Consider the following 22,128-nt stretch of genomic DNA (forward strand, 5'->3'; position numbering starts at 1 on the left):
GTTGATTCCGTGGTTTGCATATTTAGTTCTGTTCTTCCTAACACCACCAGTGTAACTGAGACCCCTTGATCCCTATTATTTCCCTATCCCCTATTATTTTACATGTACTTTTCTCCATCTCTACTCAATTTCTTTCCTTTTAAACTATTCCAAAATATGATATAAAACTAGCTTATACAGAGAAAAATACCTGAATAAAATTTAAAGCAATTAAATTTTATAGAAATTGAACAGAAAACTTACTCTATATGTTAATATAACGGGTATATTTCATATTTTTCTTCAAACATGATTTATGTAAGTCTAAGGGTCATGCCTCACTCCACACTACTCTTTTAATGTAGTAGTGTATTATTTAATGTACTTTTTAATGGAAATTTTTAATGACTTTTTAATAGAGTTATTTAATGGGATTATTTTATAAAAATGTATTTAGTTTATTATTCAGAAAATAAAACATTGAACAAAGTTCATAAGACAATTAAACTGAATTTCTCCACGTCTATTTCAAGAATTATTTCTATAAAACTAGACAGATAAAGTAGTTAAGAAATTTGCCTTGCTGGGGCCGGGGAAGTGGCTCTAGAGGTAAGGTGTCTGCCTTGCAAGCGCTAGCCAAGAAAGGACTGCTGTTCGATCCCCTGGCGTCCCATATGGTCTCCCCAAGCCAGGGGCAATTTCTGAGCGCTTAACCAGGAGTAACCCCTGAGCATCAAACAGATGTGCCCCCCCCAAAAAAAACAAAAAAACAAAAAAGAAATTTGCTTTGCATGTAGCCAACCCTAATTTAATCTAAAGAATCTCAGATGGTCTCCACAGTAACATTAAGAATAATGCAAAAGCTCATAGCCAGTAATAAGTTTTGAACACCACTGCGTGTGGTCCAATACCCTAGCAAAAGAAAATTATATTGTTCTATATGTGATAAACACTGGTAGAGGGGAAGCTATGTGCTATGTTAGAAAATAATTATTAATTTTTCATTAATTTACATATTTGATTATTTAATCTTATCCCCTAATAGGTTGTAAACATTAAATAAGGACAGTCCTACATCTTTCCTTTTGAATATTGATTCCAAGGGGTTTACCTTATAAATTAACTGTATGTTGAAATGTTTCACATGAAACATTTATATATTTACTACCCAGAGCATTCTGGTTAAATGGCAGAAATAGATGCCAGCAAACAAATCTCCCTAATAAATTAAGGCAGAAATAAAAGATGTTTTGCAGAAAGAAAGCCTAATTAACTCATAGGTTAACTTGCTTGAGAAAAAATTTCCATGTACCAGCCAAACACTGTACAAGGTTAAAATAGGACAGGCTGTTTAGTAAATATATCTGTGATATAGAATGTTGCACACCATCTGTCTTTAATATTGAAAGGGCATATTTTTACAGGCAATGATTCATGATCTGGAAAGGATGTGCTTGGAAAAAAAGAGTTGAACATCCAATTCTTTGTACTTTCTAGACAGAAACAAAAGACTTCACTGTTTATAGAATTTGATCTTTGGGATAAAAGATAAAGCTGAATGCTAGCGTTTTAGCTCAGAAGCAGCTTGAAATAATGATTCCCCTGTACTTTTTTATGTTGTTAGTACAGAGTTTGGACATACTCCAGACAAAGACTAGACCACAATTTGGGGGACACAAATTGGATTGGTGTGGTTGTGGAAACATAGGCACAGGGGTTCATTTTTACTTCATTACATCAATATCAATGTTTATATCATTATGGTAGTCAGTCTTGACTCATAATCTAGTCACAATCTAAATATAGGATGATTCCAATAACCAAACCACAGACCAAGTGTAGAAAACAAAAGAAGCCAATTAAGCTGTCTTTGTATTTAAAAGTACAAACAACGGGTGTAAAAATAAAATGGAATTCACTGAAGACATGAGATCTCCAGAGGGAAAAAAACAGGAGAATTTAATAAATAATATAGAAGAGTCATCATAATGAAACTTAACAAAGTTGGGGCCAGAGTAATAGCACAGCAGTTAGGCTTGGCAAGCGGCCATGCTGGGTCCGATCCCTGGTATACCATGTGGTCACTAAGCCTGCCAACAGTAATTATGGAGCACAAAACCATGAGAAATTCCTGAGAGCAGCCAGGTTTGAGCCCCCCCAAAAATGAAACTTAACAAAGTATAAGCTCTAAACTAGAGAGAAACAAACTCAAGGTATAAAAATGCTTCATATTTTAATCTGAGATGCTGAATGTGAATAACAAAGTGAATGAAACCCAATAAAATATCAAAATCATAACTAGTAAGTATATTGAACCTTTTAGAAGAAATAATATCACAAGTAGAATATAAAATGTAAACAATGGCTAAAAAGAAAAGGGAAAAAATGTTTAAAATAAAATTAAAATCAATGTAAAATATCAGACATCATTATTAGGATAAATATCAGGACAACAGATATACTTGAAGAACTATAAAAGGACCATAGACAAATCAACTAAACAAAGAAATAAAAGCTAAGAATTTTTCAATGAATATAGATGAACAAAATCATTTAATATGACACATTAACAAAAAGAAAGACACAAATCATATGAATTGATGCCATAAAGCATTTGTCAAAATGTATCATATAAATATTAAATGATCACTAAATAGCTAGGAATATAAAAAGTATAATATCTCAACATAATTAGGTTCATTAAGAATTAGGCAAGGAAAAAATATAAATAATATATAGGAAAATAAGAAGGAAAACATTTGAATATAGCAAAATATAATAATCATTGAAATACTTGCATGCTCCACAAAATTTACAATAAAAATAATTTGTAATTTGAAAGATTATTGAACTAATATAGATACATCTGTTGCATTTGAGTATAAAAATATTAAGTTAAAATTAAGAAACAATTTACTTACAATAATTTTCAATAAAAGAGAAAGTAACTGGGTGAAAACCTAAAATTTAAGTAAAAAAGATATACATTGAAAATTATAAGATACTGTTAAAATAAATAAAAACAAAAATGAAAGATAATGAATAACTATGAATAAATCTGATTGTAATCAGATTTGGGGGAATTATTGGTTTGGGGTTGCATCTAATGGCCATAAGGACCCAATCCTGGCTCTGTTCTCTGGCATCAGACCTGGTGGGACTCAGGAAACCATGTGTGGTACAGGGAAAAAACACAGTTTCTATTTTACTGTGCTATTGCTCTTGTTCCAATAAGATTTTAATGTGAATTTTCCAAGTTTATATTATTAAAAGTTTGAAAATAATTTTGGCTTAATATTTATAAGCTGTTTATACATTTTCAATAACACAGTTATTGGGCAACAGAAACTACAAGTTACAGCTATAAAATATTTACAGCATTTCTCTGTGCCTGCTATGTTCTTCAAATAATTATTATCCATTTTCCAGCTAAGTTATTTCTGTTATAAAATTAATTACCCAAAGAATAAGATATAACTGATATTTGTACTTAAGCATTTTAGTAAGTTTTGTATTCTTACCCCAAAAAAGAACATATATTCTTTTATCATTATCTCTAAAACAAGATGTAAAATATGATTGAAAGAAAATTTGAATGCTAACAGGTTTTAAAAGTATTTTCAGATGAGTAGTGAAAATATATATATTCAACAGGTCAATGGCCTTTGGTCTTATTTAGAAATGCAGGGATTCTCATGTCATCTTCAATAAAACCTCTTGAGACATTGTCCTTTCCACCATTTAAAGAAGTTTGCTCAAGGGTAATTTCAGACAAATTGCGATCTCCAGAGCACAGTGAACAGAAGTTAATTAAAGTCCATATGTAAACTTAGGTTAAAATGAAAGAAATATTTTCTGCAACTATATAAATTCTATTTTTAAAACATAATAAGGCATAGAAAAAAGCTGGAGGAAAGAGCACCTTAAAAGACCTTCTATGTCAAATTAAGCTCTGATTCCCTGCATAATTTGGATCTGTACCCCATTCTGTTCCACAGGTCATGTAAAAGTAAAAGTCAACTCCAGGATAATTTTCATATTTGCTTTTGTCTAGTTGTGCTCAAGTTATGGATTCTAATGTTCTGGAACCATTTTGGAAGTGGCAGCCAAAAATATATGGTAACTAAACAAAATGTTGAAAAGTTATTGGTTCAATACAGAAATTGAAGAATAAATTTATAAACAATAAAAATAAGTACTGGAAAAGGAATCTAGGGAAATGCATTAATTGGGAAAGTGAATATAGCATGAGCAACATCCTCAGTTTGGGCAAACTCTGCATGTCCTTTCTTCAACTATATCAGTTTGATAGCCATAGAAAATCATAAGGTATTGCTTTATGGGGCTTAACTGCTTGAAGTGATTGAATACTTGGTAATACCAATTGTGCTGTCCTCAAGGACCCCTGGGTATTAATATCACAATAAAATACTTGAAAAACTATTGGAATGAAGACTTGAGCTAGAGGAAAATATGAGACACAAAATTATACTAGGAGAAATGTCCATATCAGTACAAGATGGCATCAATTATAAGATAAGTTCCTTGATGTCATCAATAAGCAACATAAGTGCATAACTAAGGAAACTATAAGAAGTACAGAACCAAAGTTCAATAGAATGAAATAATTATTATAACAGAAACTAATTAGATGAATCTTCAAAGACATAAAAATAAATTAAACCAAAAGATTGCACTTAAGAAGGAAAAGTTGGTGAAAAGGGGCTGGAGAGATGGCTCAGTGGTATGGCTTTTGTCTTGCACATGACTGACCCAGGACAGACCTCAGTTTGATCTCTGGCGTCCCACATAGTCCCTCAAGCGAGGAGCGATATCTGAGCACATAGCCAGGAGTAACCTATGAGTGTCACTGGGTGTGGCCCAAAAACAAAAACTAAAAAAAGTGAAAAAAACATTCAAAAATGGAGTCACTTTAGTATCATTTTTTTGTATGTGTGGTACAGAAGTTCCTTAATTTTATGTAGTTCCATTTGCTTATTTTTGCTCTGTTTGCTTGGCCCATGGTGTTGATCTTTGAAGATGATTCTAGAGCCATGATATTGGCTGGATCTAGAATTATTCTTTTTTTAATATCTTTATTTAAACACCTTGATTACAGACATGATTATGCTTGGGTTTCAGTCATGTAAAGAACACCCCCCTTCACCTGTACAACATTCCCATCACCAATGTCCTAAATCTCCCTCCTCCCCACCCACCCCTGCCAGTACTCTATACAGGCTCTCTATTTCCCTCGTTCATTCTCATTGTTAGGATTGTTCTCAATGTAGTTATTTCTCTAACTACACTCACCACTCTTTGTGGTCAGCTTCATGAAGAGAGCTAGAACTTCCAGCCCTCCTCTCTTTGTCTCTGAAAATTATTGCAAGAATGTCTTTCATGGGCTGGAGAGATAGAATGGAGATAAGGCGTTTACCTTGCATACAGAAAGTTGGTGGTTGGAATCTTGGCATTCCATATGGTTTCCCGAGCCTGCCAGGAGCGATTTCTGAGCATAGAGCAGGAGTAACCCCTGAGCGCTGCCGGGTGTGACCCCCCAAAAAACTAAAGAAAGAAAGAAAAGAAAATATAAAGAAAATTATATATATCATGACAAAGTAGTATTCAATCACAGTAATAAAAGGATGGTTTAACATATGCAAGGGAAATAATGTGGTACACCATATCAATATAAGAAAATAATATGATCATATCAATAGGTGCAAAGAAAGCACTTAATGAAATTCAGCTACCTTTCATGATAAAAGAAACCTCTCTATAAGACAGTAATTGATGTATCTTCTTCAATATAGTCAAAGCCACTTACCACAAGCCCATGGCAAACATTATACTCAATCTATGGGAAAACAAGGTTGCCTCTCTTGCCACTTTTATTCAATATGATACCAGAAGTACTTGTTATCGCAAGAAGACAAGGAAAAAACTATCAGTGCATCCAGATAAGTAAGAAATAAGTGAAGTTCTGTTTACAGATGGCATGATACTATATTTAGAAAATCCTAAATACTCTATAATAAAGTGCCTAAAACAATATATTTATATAGTAAAGTAACAAGCTACAAATTTAATAAACAAAAGTCCATGTCTTTCTATATACAAACAATTAAAGAGAAGAAAGATAGTTTAAGAGCAATTCTATTCACAATCATGCATCAGAAAACCAAGTACCTTAAGCTAACTTAACTAAGCAGGCAAAAATTCTATACAAAGTGGTCTCAATTCACTTTAATGCCTGTTGTTGACCAGTTTTCCCAATAGAACTTGTTAAAAATAAGTTTCCTTGCTCCACAAATAGCTAAAGAAATTCTGGGGGGAAAAAAACAAGATGTATCAATTTACCCAACTTCAAACTGTACTTTACTATAAAGAAGTAGTCATAAAACAGGGGCCAGAGCGATAGCACAGTGGCAGGGTGTTTTTGCCTTGCATGCAACCAATGAGGATGGACCTGGTTCGATTCCTCTGTATCCTATATGGTCCCCCAGCCAGAAGCGAGTTCTGGCATTAGAATAAAAATAGACCCACACCCAGTGGAAAAGAGTTGAATATTGAGAGACAGTTCCCCAGGAATACAATTAATTAATCTTGATAAAGAGTCAAAAGATACAAAGAGGAGCAAGGAAAGCCTTTTCAGACAATTGTGTTGGGAAAATTGGTCAACTATATGCAAAAAACATGAACTTAGACTTCTTTTAAACACCATACACAAAGGTTAAAACAAAGTGTATTAAACACCTTGATATCAGACAATAAAGTATAAGATACATAGAGGAAAATATAGGCATAATACTCCATAATACTGAAGTTAAAGGCATATTCAAGGATGAAACACCACTAGCCAAGAAAATGGAAACAAAGATAAACAAATGGTACTACAATAAACTAAGAAGCTTCTGCACCTCAAAGGAAACAGTAACTGATATAAAGACTCCCCATGTAATGGAAGAAACTATTAACTCAATACTTATCAGATAATGGGATAATGTATAATAAATACAAATCACTAATATTTCTCACCAAAAAAAGTCTAACTCATCAAAAATGGCAAAATAAAATGAGCAGAAATTTCCTCAAAGAAGAAATACAGATACCCAAAAGACACATGAAAAATGCTCTGCATCACTAATCATTAGGGAAATGCAAATCAAAACAACATTGAGATATCATCTCACACGACAGAGACTGGCACACACCATAAAGAACAAGAATTACCAGTGCTGGCACTGATGCAGAGAGAAAGGTATTCATTCATTGCTGATGAGTATGCCATCTGTTCCAGTGCTTTTAGAAAATAATATGCATATTCCTCAAAAATAACTAGAAATTGAGCTTTTATATGATCCAGCAATATGCTTCTAGGAATATAGACCGCAGGTCCCAAAACACAACGAATGTACAAAAGCACATTGCAGATATATATTTATTACAGCACTATCTATACTAGCCAGAATCTGTACACAACCCAAGTGTCTAAGAAGAGATGTGTGGCTAAAGAAACTGGTTGGTTAAAAAAAATGTACAATAAAATATTACTTTGCTGTTAAAAAAATGAAGTAATAAAATTTGCTTATTCATAGATGGATATGGATATTATTATGCTGAATAAAATGAGTCATAGGTAGAGGGATAAATATAGAATAATCTCACTTATTTGTAGAATATAAGAAAAAAGATATGGTAGTAATAGCTAGAGACAATAGAGATGAGGGCCAGGAGGACTAGTCTATAGTAGGAAGCTTAAAACAAATAGTGGAGAAGTACATTTACTGTATATAAGAGTCCATTATAATCATAATTGGGACTTTTCACTCTGAGCATAAACTGGGTACTGAAAGACAAAAAAGATTATGCATGGTACCCCTTCATTAACAATAGTGCAAACCACAGTGCAAAAAAAAAAAAGAGAGAGTGTTTGTAGATAACAGAAAAAATATCTGCCCCAGATTTAGGCAAGGGAAAGGTGGGAGAGAAACTGGGGACACTAGTAGTGTACTTGTGAAGGGTAGTGTCCATTGTATAAATAAAGTTCAATTTTGAACAATCCTGTAACTATAGTGCTCAAATTAAGTAAATATAAATGTGCTCTAGTACTTTATTTTGTTTTTATATCCATTTAGCAATAATAAGATTCCAACTATAGTTTAGGTTTCTTTTAATATGTATTATTAAACACATAAAGAATTACAAAAATATAATCTATCCAGTATCCTACAGTCTTTGAATGTATATTTAATTCACACTACTAAGAAGTAATCTATATGTCCAAATGATATTTTATATGCTAAGGCTAACTTTTCTGCTGAACATAAAAATAGTTGACTTAATCACATTAACATTTTAATTTTTTAAATTTATTTTAATTTTATGATGACAAAGATGCAAAGAAAGAATGAAGACAAGGTGAAATTACAGTGGGAAGACAATCACCCATAAACATAATTCTCAGAAGAAATCCCCTTGCTGACACCTTAATTTTGAACTTTCAGCCAAAAAAACATTGAAAGCAATAAAACAAAACACATGCACAATTACTTTGTCCCTCAAGTCCCCAGATTATAGAACATTATAACATTTCTTCACAGTACACAAAGGAATCTAAAGCCACAAGATGTATGTAACTCCTTTAACATTGAAGGCATAGTATTTTTTTTACAGTTCCATGAACATGCATATTAGTTTAAGTTAACCTCAAAATTTTAAGTGATAGACCTTGAGACTTCTTGGTCTGTAATTTAATACTATTACATTAGTCTGTCTTTGACTTTTCTTTTTTTAATTTATTTAAAGAAAGTATATCAACAGTTGACACAAGTGATCATAATATATTTGTTTCAGGAAGAACAAAGGCAAGTTATTATTTTTCTCTCTCTCTTAAGGAAAGAGTCAAAGGAGTACAACAAAAACTGTGCTAATGTGGTAATTATTTGCATAGGCCCAGCGAAATATGGGGGACATGGAAAGGAAAAGCCTTCGCATAAATACAAGGAGACCTTACTCCGGAAGTTTTCTGGCATAAAACCAACTGGGCACTATTTCTTTTGAGGTGCAGAAGCTTCTCAGCTTAGTGTGTTTCCATTTGTTTATCTCTGCTTCCACTTGTTTGGAGAGTGCAGTTTCCTCGTTAAAGATGCCTTTAGTATCAATGTCATGGAGTGTTTTACCTACATGTTGTACTATATACCTTATGGTATCAGGTCTGATATCTAGGTCTTTAATCCATTTGGATTTTACCTTCGTACATGGTGTGAACTGGGGGTCCTATGTTTGCTTTTTTGCAAGTGGCTAATCAGTTCGGCCAGCACCACTTGTTGAAGAGGTTTTCCCTGTTGCACTTAGGATTTCTTGCTCCTTTGTCAAAGATTAGGTAATTGTATGCCTGGGGAACATTCTCTGAGAACTCAAGCCTATTCCACTGATCTGAGGGTCTGTCTTTATTCCAATATCATGATGTTTTGATAACTATTGCTTTGTAGTACAGTTTAAAGTTGGAGAAAGTAATGCCTCCCATATTCCTTTTCCCTAGGAGTGTTTTAGCTATTCGAGGGTGTTTATTGTTCCAGATGAACTTCATAACTGTTTAATCCACTTCTTTGAAGAATGTCATGGGTGTCTTTAGAGGAATCACATTAAATCTGTACAATGCTTTGGGGAGTATTGCCATTTTAATTATATTAATCCTGCAATCCATGAGCAGGGTATGTGTTTCCATTTCCATGTGCCCTCTCTTATTTCCTAGAGTAGGGCTTTATAAGTTTTCTTTGTATAGGTCCTTCACGTCTTTGGTCAAGTTGACTCCAAGATATTTGAGTTTGCGTGGCAATAATGTGAGTGGGATTGCCTTCTTGACGTCTATCTCTTCCTTATCATTATTGGTGTATAAAAAGGCCATTGATTTCTCTGTGTTAATTTTGTAGCCTGCCATATTGCTATATGAGACTATTGTTTCTAGAAGCTTTTTTGTAGAGTCTTTAGGGTTTTCTAAGTAGAGTATCATGTCATCTGCAAACAGTGAGAGCTTTACTTCTTCCTTTCCTATCTGGATGCCCTTAATATCTTTTTCTTGCCTAATAGCTATAGCAAGCACTTACAGTACTATGTTGAAGAGGAGTGGTGAAAGCGAGCAGCCTTGTCTTGTACCAGAATTTAGAGGAAAGGCTTTTAGTTTTTCTCCATTGAGGATAATATTTGCCATTGGCTTGTGGTAGATGGCTTTAACTAGATTGAGAAAGGTTCCTTTCATTCCCATGTTGCTGAGAGTTTTTTTTTTATCAAGAATGGGTGTTGGACCTTATCAAATGCTTTCTCTGCATCTATTGATATGATCATATAATTTTTATTTTTCTTCTTGTTGATGTTGTGTATTATGTTGATAGATTTATGGATGTTAAAACATCTTTGCATTCCTGGGATGAAACATACTTGGTCATTGTATATGATCTTCTTGATGATGCATTGGATCCTATTTGCCAGGATTTTGTTGAAGATCTTTGCATCTGCATTCATCAAGAATATTGGTCTGGGGGCTGGAGAGATAGCATGGAGGTAAGGCGTTTGCCTTTCATGCAGGAGGTCATCAGTTTGAATCCCAGCGTCCCATATGGTCCCCCGTGCCTGCCAGGGGCAATTTCTGAGCATGAAGCCAGGATTAACCCCTGAGCACTGCCGGGTGTGACCCAAAAACTACAAAAAAAAAAAAAAAAAAAAAAGAATATTGGTCTGTAACTTTCTTTTTTGGCAGCATCTCTGTCTGGTTTTGGTATCAAGGTGATATTGGCTTCATAAAAGCTGTTTGGGAGTGTTCCTGTTTTTTTTTGTTTGTTTGTTTGTTTTGTTTTTTCAATTTTATGGAAGAGCCTGGCTAGGTAATAGCTCCTCTGGAAAGGTTTGAAAGAATTCGTTAGTAAATCCATCTGGGACTGGGCTTTTCTTTTTGGACAAATGTTTGATTACATTTTCAATTTCCTCAATAGTGATGGGGTGTTTAGATATGCTACATCCTCCTTACTTAACTGTCGAAGGTTATAAGTGTTCAAGAATTTATCCATTTCTTCTGGATTCTCATATTTAGTAGCATAAAGTTTCTCAAAGTAGTCTCTGATTACCCTTTAGATCTCTTCAATATCTGTCGTGATCTCCCCCTTTTTATTTCTAATACAGGTTATCAGGTTTCTCTCTCTTTCTTTGTGAGTTTTGCCAATGGTCTATCAATCTTGTTTATTTTTTCAAAGAACCAACTTCTGCTTTCGGTGATCTTTCAGGTTGTTTTTTGGGTTTCCACTTCATTGATTTCTGCTCTCAGCTTTGTTATTTCCTTGCATCTCCCTATTCTTGGTTCCTTTTGTTGAGCACTTTCTAATTCTATTAGTTGTGTCATTAAGCTATTCAGGTAGACTCCCTCTTCCTTCCTTATGTGTGCTTGCAAAGCTATAAATTTTCCTCTCAGGACCGCTTTTGCTGTGTCCCATAGATTCTGGCAGTTTGTGTCTTCATTATCATTTGTTTCCAGGAAAGCTTTGATTTCCTTTATGATTTCATCTCGGACCCACTGATTGTTCAGTAGCAGGCTGTTTAATTTTCAATTGTTAAAGTTTTCTTCTGTGTGCCTTTGTAGTTCACATCAAATTTTAGAGCCTTGTGGTCAGCAAAGGTAGCCTGAAAGATTTCTATCCTCTTGATTTTATGAAGGTATGTTTTATGTGTCAGCATGTAGTCTATCCTGGAGAATGACCCATGTACATTGGAGAAGAATGTGTATCCAGGTTTTTTGGGGTGGAGTGTCCTATATATATACTAGTCCTCTTTCTTCAATTACTCTTTTCAGGGCTAGTATGTTTTTGTTGGGTTTCAGTCTGGTTGACCTATCAAGTGTTGACAGGGCTGTGTTGAGGTCTCCCTCAACACGTTATTATTGATGTCTTCTTTCAGATTTATCAGTAATTGTATTAGATAATTTGCTTGTCTCTCATTGGGTGCATATATGTTTAGTAGTCTGATTTCTTCCTCTTGCACATATCCCTTGATTAGTACATAGTGTCCATCTGTGTCCCTTACCACTTTTCTGAGTATAAAGTTGGTGTCATCAGATAATAATATGGCCACCCCAGCTTTTTTGAGGGTGTTGTTTTCTTGGATGATTTTCCTCCAGCCTTTGATTTTGAATCTATGTTTGTTCTGACTATTCAGATGTGTTTCTTGTAGGCAGCAGAAGGTTGGATTCATCTTTTTGACCCATTTTGCCACTCTGTGTCTTTTAGTTGGTGAATTTAGTCCATTGACATTGAGGGAGATGATTGTCATAGGACTTAATGTCATCTTTGTAGATAAGTTTGCTGTGTTTATTGGTCTCTCTTGTCTTAAAGTAGGCCTTTCAGTTTTTCCTTTAAGGCTGGTTTTTCATCTGAGCTGTTATTTATCCATGAAACTATGTATCTTTTCTTCAAACTTGAACGTGAGTCGAGCTGGGTGCAGTATTCTTGGTGAGGCACCCATTTCATTCATTCTTGTCACACTATTCCTCCACTGTCTTCTGGCCTTGAGAATTTCTTGTGACATGTCTGCTGTAAGTCTTATGGATGCTCCTTTGATTGTAATTTCCTTTTTTGATCTTGCTGTTTTTAGTACTCTATCTCTATCTGTGGGATTTGTCATCATAATGAGGATGTGTCTTGTGGTGTTTTTCTTTGGGTCTCTTTTAGCTGGTACTCTTCAGGCATGCAGGATTTGATTGCATGTAGTCTTTAACCCTGGGAGTATCTCTTTGATGATGTCTTTGACAGTTAATTCTTCCTGGAGATCTTCTACCTGGGCCTCTGGGACTCCAATGATTCTTATGTTGTTTCTGTGAGGTTATCAAAGACTTCTCTTTTCATCTGTTCACATTCCTTGAGTACTTTTTCCATTGCCTGATCGTTTGTCTTAAGGTCCTTTTCCAATTTCTTCTGCTGTGTTAAGTTTTTCTGCATCTCATCTTCCAGCCAATTCTGTCCTCAGCTGCTGTTCCCCTGATGGCGAGGCCATCCACTGAGGATTTCAGTTGAGCTACCATGTTTTTCAGATCTGTTATTTCAGTTTAGAGTTTTCTGATTTCTGTCTTTGTGTTCTGTTCAGATTGATCTATGCTTTCTTTGAGTTCTACAAACATCTTCTGTATTTCTATTCTAAACTGCTTATCCGAGAAGTTAATCAGATGTTTGGAATTTTTTAGGTCATCCATGCTATTGTTTTCATTCTTTGTGCATGGTGTTTGCCTGCAAGGTTTCCCCATTGTCACACTTGTAGTGTGATTTTTTTTGCATGTTGTGGTGGGGTTCATTGGTTAGAATGAGTGTGTGGCCGCGAAGTGGATTGGAGCGGCCGTGCTCTTCTGGAGCCTCTGGGAGAGCTATTTTCTGGGCCCTTTTCAGCCCACTCTCAAGAGGTTCAGGAGACAGCACAGTGGAAAAACACGCACAGGCAACACTTACAGTTTCTCACAGTTGGGATTCTTTACACTTTTTAATGCGGCTCTTCTGTGTGCTGGGACGGCTGTTCCAGGAGTCAGGACTCTGCTCCTAGCCTCTGCCAGTGCACCCTGTGTGGAGCCCCAGCTGCCAGCTCCACACAGCTCCAGTCGGGTCATGTGTTTTATGCAGGATTTCAGAAACAGCAAAGCAACGTTGGCCTTTGTTAAAAAAAAAAAAAAAAAAAAAACTCTGAATGTCACTGTAACGGAATTAAGTTTTTCTCCCTTTAATATTGACATTGGCAACTTTGCAATGCAATTGCTGAATTTAAAAAACAAAGAACTGTGGAGCTCGAAATTTGAACGTCTTTGTGCTAATTTAGAAGATTGAAGAAACACAAATGTGAACTTAGTTCACAGCACAAGTGGTCTGCTTTGAAAGACCTGGAGAAGGAAGATATGTTGATTTTTAACACCTGGAATAGTATTCCTGACTCATATAATCAACTAAAAAAGCTAGCGTTTGCTGTCCTTTCCTTGTTCAGGTCTACATATTTATGCGAACAATCATTTTCAAGCATGAATCTTATCAAGAGTAAATTGAGAAATCGTCTCATAGGTGAGAACCTGGAATCGTGCCTAAAATTAAAAACAACATACAAACCTGACTTACTCAAACTATCCAAGGAAACGCAAGGCCAGTGTTCACATTAGTGTTTTTGACGTTGTCAGTCATACTCAGGATGTAATTTTCTCTACATTGTAAGGCAAATTTTACGGAATTTAACATTATCGATAAATAATATCATTCTAAGTTTTTGTTTTATTAGTTGTGTTATTTGTATCCTCCGACCTATGTGGATACTTATGTGCAGAATATTCTCAATAAAAATTTATTGAAACTAAAAGCCATCCTATGTATTTTAGGTTTTAAAAGTGTGGCTCTCAAAATAAATTTCAGTCTTGGTTTTGGCGAGATTTGGCTCAATTGAAAAAAAAGGTTGCCCACCACTGGTCTAACACACGGTGAGGTTGGAGATGAGGGAAGGTGAACACTAGTACAGGAAAAAATTCTAAGGATAAATTTGTACAGAGAGCTAGGAATGGGTGGAAAGCTCTTGTCTTTCATAATTACATAATTCTGAGATTCTGTCCATTTACTCCAGACCATACAGTTTAAGAAAATGAGTTGTTCATAGTGTCCTCTGTATAGATTTATTTTAGGAGATTTTTAGTGAACTTTTTCTTTTTAGTCTTCTGTATATATTGTTATCTGAAAATAATGATAACTTGACTTCTATTACAATTTAGATTACTTTTGTTTATTTTTCTTTCCTGGTTGCTTTTGTTATGGCTTCTAACACCATGTTAAATGAAAGTAGAAAAATTATGTCTTTACATTGTATTTGATCACAAATAGAATGCTGTCAGTATTTTGCCATGGAAAATAATAGTCCTGTGGTTTTATTATAGACACTGCTAATATCTTGAGGTATTTTCCTTCCACCACTAAGAAGTTTTTTGTTTATTTGGTTGATTGGTTAATTGGTTGGTTTGGTTTGGTTTGGGAGCCATTTCCAGTGGCATTCAGGTGGCTCTACACTCAGAAACCACTTCTGGCAGCTCGTGGGAACATATGGGATATGTTCAAACAGGTCAAACAATTCAGCTGCTGGCCAGTGTGTGTGTGTGTGTGTGTGTGTGTGTGTGTGTGTGTGTGTGTGTGTGTGTGTGTGTGTGTGCTCTTGAATTTGGTTTGCTAAAGTTTTTTTAATTCATGTGTCAATGTTCATCATGGAAATTGTTTAGAAATTTCCTATTAGAGTCTCTAGATATTAATGTAATGTTAACTTCATGGCAACTATACGAAAGATTTTCTTGCTTATTTAATATTTTGAAAGAAGTTGAGGGTAAAATTAGCAAGTCTTCTTTGAAAACCTGATAGAACTTCCTGTGAATCTATGTGGACAAGGATTTTGTTGAGAGTGATTCTTTTTTTTTTTGGGGGGGGGGGGGTTCACACCCAGCAGCACTCAGTGGCTACTCCTGGCTCAGAATTCACCCCCCGCAGGCTCAGAGGACCATATAGAATGCCTGGATTTGAACCACCGTCCTCCTGCATGCAAGGCAAAAGCATTATCTCCATGCTATCTCTCCGGCCTTGAGGGTGATTCTTAATAGCTATTTTAGTTTTCTTGCTTGTAATTGGCTTATTCAGGTTTTTTTGTTTTGTTTCCAGATAAGTGCACACAAATTTATTTATTTATTTTTATTATCTTTATTTAAACATCAAGATTTCAGGGGGGAGGGGGTAATGTTGCACTGGTGAAGGGGGGTGTTCTGGTTATGACTGTAACCCAAATATGATCATGTTACTTAAATAAAAATATATTTAATAAAAAATTAAAAATGTAAACGGAAAATAAATAGTGATTACAAATATGATTGTAGTTGTATGATTTCAGTCATGTAAAGAGCACCCCCGTTCACCATGCAACATTCCTACCACCCACACCTGTACTGAAGACAGGCTTTCTACTTCCCTCATTCTTTCACTTTGTTAGGATAGTTCTCTCTCTTTTTTTTGCTTTCAAAAGTAATTTATTTGGATTTTTCATATCCTTTAATGAATTGCAAATATATTAACCGGAACCCTCCCAGGATTATACAATTTCTGAAATAAGTCAGGAAAAGCAAAAAGAAGACAAAAATTACATTGTTTCAATGCAAACAGAACACACACATCACACACAGAGACTTGAAATTTTGCAGGTTTTCACACACACACAAAAAAAAACAGGTCCTCAAATCTCTCAGTGAAGACTCATGCTATATACTCTGGCTAATCAGAGACGTTTAAACTTGTTTCCCCAAAAAGAGCATTTTTAATAGACTAAATACCGGTTATCACTGAGTTTTTGTTTAAGGTACAATAGCAGCATGCTTCAAATGTTACTTGTAGTTCTTGAAAAAATAAAAAAATATTAATGTAATACAGAAAAAGTAGGGACCACCTTTCATTATTTTAATTACCATTGTTATCTTGAAAAAATATGTCCAACCTCCTAAAATCCTAGAGTTAAGAATTATTTCTAAGGGAGAGGGTTAATTCAATGTCAAATCACAACTTTGGAGCACAAATGTATGTGTGTTTGTGTATGTACAAGAGAAAAGGTTAAAGAGAAAAAGCGATGTCAAAGATCTTAGTATTTTATTTTTCTTTAAAGTAACTCCTGAAAGTTGAAGCAGACAAAAAATATATTTATTTATGTTATCTTCTGGTTGTTTTGATCCCCATTCCATGGGGAAAAAAGTTATGAGGTGAGAATAAGGCTTCAGATACCTAAATGACTTTGCAAACAGATGGACCATCAGCCACAGCCTTGGTGTGTCTCCTGCCACTGTCCTTTCTTCCCTTGTTCAAAGACAGTACCAGAAAGAGGCTCTCTGGCACAGGAAAGAAACTCCTACTGCAAATATGTAACTAAATATGAACCAGCAAATCATCTTCTGAGCTCCTGAGATTTCCTTAGTTATTATGAGAGTTCAGGTTGAAAGGTCTATAAAATTATATATATATATACATATATTATATATATATAACATTAAGTAGTGGTTTATTATTTGCCAATTAAAAAGTAAAAGAAGCTAAAACTAAAAATGACAAAAATAAAGGATAATAAATGACAAAATTAAAGGATAATAAACTAGCCTTAAGGAATTAAGCCTTAAGGAATAAAAAAATGTTTTTGTGACACCTGGCTATGCTCAGGGCTTACTCCTGAACTGAGGATTCTGCCATGTGCAAGGAAAGCACCCCACTCACAGGATAGTTCTCAATGTAGTTATTTCTCTAACAGCACTCATCACTTTTTGTGGTGAACTTCATGTCATGAGATGCACATTCCAGCCCTCATCTCTTTTGTCTCTGAGAATTATTGCAAAAATAGCTTTCATAGTTCTTAAAATCCATAGATGAGTGAGACTATTCTGTGTCTATCTCTCTTCCTCTTGCTTATTTCACTCAGCATAATAGATTCCATGTACATCCATGTATAGGAAAATTTCATGACTTCATCTCTCCTGACGGCTGCATAGTATTCCATTGTGTGTATGTGTCACAGTTTCTTTAGCCACTCATCTGTCGAAGGGCATCGTGGTTGTTTCCAGAGTCTGGCTATTGTAAATAGAGCTGCAATAAACATAGGTGTGAGGAAGGGATTTTTGTATTGTATTATTGTATTCTTCAGGTATATCCCTAGGAGTGGTATAGCTGGATCATATGGGAGCTCAATTTCCAGTTTTGGGAGGAATATCCATATTACTTGCCATAAAGGTTGGACTAAACGGCATTCCCACCAGCAGTAAAAAAGAGTTCCTTGGGCCCGGAGAGATAGCACAGCAGCGTTTGCCTTGCAAGCAGCCGATCCAGGACCTAAGGTGGTTGGTTCGAATCCCAGTGTCCCATATGGTCCCCCGTGCCTGCCAGGAGCTATTTCTGAGCAGATAGCCAGGAGTAACCCCTGAGCACCGCAGGGTGTGGCCCAAAAACAAACAAAAAAAAGAGTTCCTTTCTCTCCACATCCAGCACTGCTTGTTCTCATACTTTGTGATGTATGCCAATCTCTGGGGCGTGAAGTGGTACCTCATAGTTGTTTTGATTTGCTTCTCTCTGACGATTAGTGATGTGGAATATCTTTTCATGTGTCTTTTGGCCATTTGTTTTTCTTCTTTTACAAAGTGTCTGTTTATTTCTTCTCCCCATTTTTTATGGGGTTAGATTTTTTCCTGTAAAGTTCTGTCAGTGCCTTGAATATTTTAGATATTAGTCCTTTATCTAATGGGTACTGGGTGAATAATTTCTCCCACTCAGTGGGTGGCTTTTGTATTCTGGGCACTATCTCTTTTGAGGTGCAGAAGCTTCTCAGCTTAATTATAGTCCCATCTGTTAATCTCTGCTTCCACTTGTTTGGAGAGTGCTGTTTCCTCATTTTTTTTTTTTTTTTGGTTTTTCGGGCCACACCCATTTGATGCTCAAGGGTTACTCCTGGCTAAGCACTCAGATATCGCCCTGGCTTGGGGGACCATATGGGATGCCGGGGGATTGAACCACAGTTCTTCCTTGGCTAGTGCTTGCAAGGCAGACACCTTACCTCTAGCGCCACCTCGCTAGAGGCATATTCCTTAAAGATGCCTTTAGTCTCAATGTCATGGAGTGTTTTACCTACGTGTTGCTCTATATACTTTATAGTTTCAGATCTGATATCAAGGTCTTTAATCCATTTGGATTTTACCTTCATACATGGTGTTAGCTAGAGGTTTGAGTTCGCTTTTTTGCAAGTGGCTATCCAGTTTGCCAACAACACTTCTTGAAGAGGCTTTCCTTGCTCCATTTAGGATTATACTTGCTCCTTTATCAAAAACTAGGTGGTTGTATGTCTGGGGAGCATTCTCTGAGTACTCAAGCCTATTCCACTGATCTGAGGGTCTGTCTTTATTCCAATACCATGATGTTTTGATAATTATTGCTTGTAATACAGCTTAAAATTGGGGAAAGTAATGCCTCCCATATTCCTTTTCCCAAGGAGTGCTTTAGCTATTCAAGGGTGTTTAGTGTTCCAAATGAATTTCAGAAGTGTTTGATCCACTTCTTAGAAGAATGTCATGGGTATCTTTTAGTGGAATCGCATTAAATCTGTATAATGCTTTTGGAAGTATTGCCATTTTAATGATATTGATCCTGCCAATCCATGAGCAGGGTATGTGTTTCCATTTCTGCATGTCCTCTTTTATTTCTTGGAGCATTTTTTTATAGTTTTCTTTGTATCAGTCTTTCATGTCTTTAGTCAGGTTGACTCCAATATATTTGAGTTTGTGTGGCACTAATGTGAAGGGGATTGTTTTCTTAATGTCCATTTCTTTCCTGTCATTATTGGTGTATAAAAAGTCCATTGATTTCTGTGTGTTAATGTTGTAGCCTGCCTGACATATTGCTATATGAATCTATTATTTCTAGAAGCTATTTGGTAGAGTCTTTAGAGTTTTCTAAATAGAGTAACATGTCATCTATAAACAGTGGGAGCTCAACTTTCCTTTCCTATCTGGATTACCTTGATATATTTTTCTTGCCTAATTGCATAGTACTTCCAGTACTATGTTGAATAGGGGTGGTGAGAGAGAACAGCCTTGTCTTGTACCAGAGTTTAGAGGAAAGGCTTTTAGTTTTTCTCCATTTAGGATAATATTTGCCATTGGCTTGTGGTAGATGGCCTTAACTATATTGAGAAAGGTTCCTTCCATTTCCATCTTGCTGAGAGTTTTGATCAAGAATGGGTGTTGGACCTTATCAAATGCTTTCTCTGTGTTTATCGATATGATCATGTGATTTTCATTTTTCTTGTTGTTAATATTGTGTATTATGTTGATAGATTTAAGGATATTTAAACCATCCTTGCATTCCTGGGAGGAAACCTACTTGATCATAGTGAATAATCTTCTTGATGGCTTTGGATCCTCTTTGCCAGAATTATGTTGAGGATCTTTGCATCTGTGTTCATCAGGGATATTGGTCTGTAATTTTATTTTTTGGCAGCATCTCTAACCGGTTTTGGTATTAAGGTGATGTTGGCTTCATAAAAGCTATTTGGAAGTGTTCCTGTTTTTTTCAATTTTATGAAAGAGCCTGGTCAGGATTGGTAGTAGTTCTTCTTAAAAGGTTTAAAAGAATTCATTTGTGAATCCATCAGGGCATAAACTTTTAATTATGGACAAATTTTTTATTACGGTTTTAATTTCCTCAATAGTGATGGGGATGTTTAGATATGCTACATCTTCTTTATTCAACCGTGGAAGGATATATGAGTTCAAAAATTTATCCATTTCTTCCAGGTTCTCATATTTACTGGCATAGAGTTTCTCAAAGTAGTCTCTGAATACCCTTTGAATTTCTGCAGTATCTGTAGTGATCTCCCCTTTACATTTCTAATATGCTTTATCAAGTTTCTCTCCCTCTCTTTGTGAGTTTTGCCAATGGTCTATCAATCTTGTATATTTTTTAAAAGAACCAACTTCTGCTTTCATTGATCTTTTGGACTTTTTTCTGGGTTTCTACTTCATTGATTTCTGCTCTCGGCTTTGTTATTTCCTTCATTCTCCCTATTATTGGTTCCTTTTTTTGATCATTATCTAATTCAATAAGCTGCGTCATTAAGCTATTCATGTATGCTTCTTCATCCTTCCTGATACCTGCTTGCAAAGCTATAAAATTTCCCGTCAGTACCACTTTTGCTGTGTCCCATTGGTTCTGATAGTTTGTGTTTTCATTGTCATTTGTCTCCCAGAAAGTTTTGATTTCTCTTTGATTTTATCTAGGATCCACTGGCTGTTAATTAGTAGACTGTTTAATTTCCAGCTGTTAAAGTTTTTCTTGTGTGTCCCTTTGTATTTCACATCTAACTTCAGAGCCTTGTGGTCAGCAAAGGTAGCCTGTAAAATTTCTATCCTCTTGATTTTATGGAGGTGTTTTATGTGCCATTATGTGGTCTATCCTGGAGAATGACCCATGTACGTTGGGAAAGAATGTGTATCTAGGTTTCTGAGGATGGAGTGTCATATATATATATAGGCCTCTTTCTTTCATTTTTCTTTTCAGTCTAGTATTTTTTGTTGGGTTTCAATATGGTTGACCTATCAAGTGTTAACGAACCCCTATTGAGGTCTCCTACAATTATTGTGTTGTTATTGATAACCTTTTTCAGATTTGTCACCAATTGTATTAAATACGTTGCTGGTCCCTCATTGGGTGTATATGTGTTTAGGAGAGTGATTTCTTTTTGTTGTACATGTCCCTTCATTAGTACAAAATATCCATCTTTGTCCCTTACAACTTTTCTGAGTATAAAGTTTGTGTCATCTGATATTAGTATGGCCACTCCAGCTTTTTTAAAGGTGATGTTTGCTTGGATGATCTTCCTCCAGCCTTTGATTTTGAGTCTATGTTTGTTCTGACTATTCAGGTGTGTTTTTTGTAGGCAGTAGAAGGTTGGGTTCAGTTTTTTGATCCATTTTGCCACTCTGTGTCTCTAACAGATGCATTTAGTCCATTGACATTGACATTTATTCCATGACATTTTCATGGGATAGTGCCATCTTTGAGTAGAAGTTTGGTGTGTTTGTTAGTCTGTCTTGTCTTAAAGTAGAGCTTTCAGTTTTTCTTTTAAGGCTGGTTTTGAGTTTGTAAAGTTTCTGAGCTATTGTTTATCTGTGAAGCTATGTATGCTTCCTTCAAACCTGAAAGTGAGTTTTTCTGGGTGCAGTACTCTAGAAGAAGCATTTATTACATTGAGTTTTGTCACTATGTCCCTCCACTGCCTTCTGGCCTTGAGTGTTTCTGGTGACAGGTCTGCTGTAAATTTCAAGGATGCTCCCTTGAATATAATTTCCTTTTTTGATCTTGCTGCTTTCAGTTTTCTGTCTCTATCTGTGGGTTTCATCATAGTGACTAGGATGTATCTTGGGGTGTTTATCCTGGTGTCTCTTTTAGTTGGTACTCTTTAGGCATGCAGGATTTGTTCACATGTATTCTTTAGCTCTGGTAGTTTCTCTGTGATGATGTTCTTGATGTTTGATTCTTCTTGGAAATTTTTTTCTTGGATCTCTGAGACTCCAATAATTCTTAAGTTGTTTTG

Source organism: Suncus etruscus, chromosome 4 (assembly GCF_024139225.1).
Source record: "Suncus etruscus isolate mSunEtr1 chromosome 4, mSunEtr1.pri.cur, whole genome shotgun sequence".
Lineage (NCBI taxonomy): Eukaryota > Metazoa > Chordata > Mammalia > Eulipotyphla > Soricidae > Suncus > Suncus etruscus.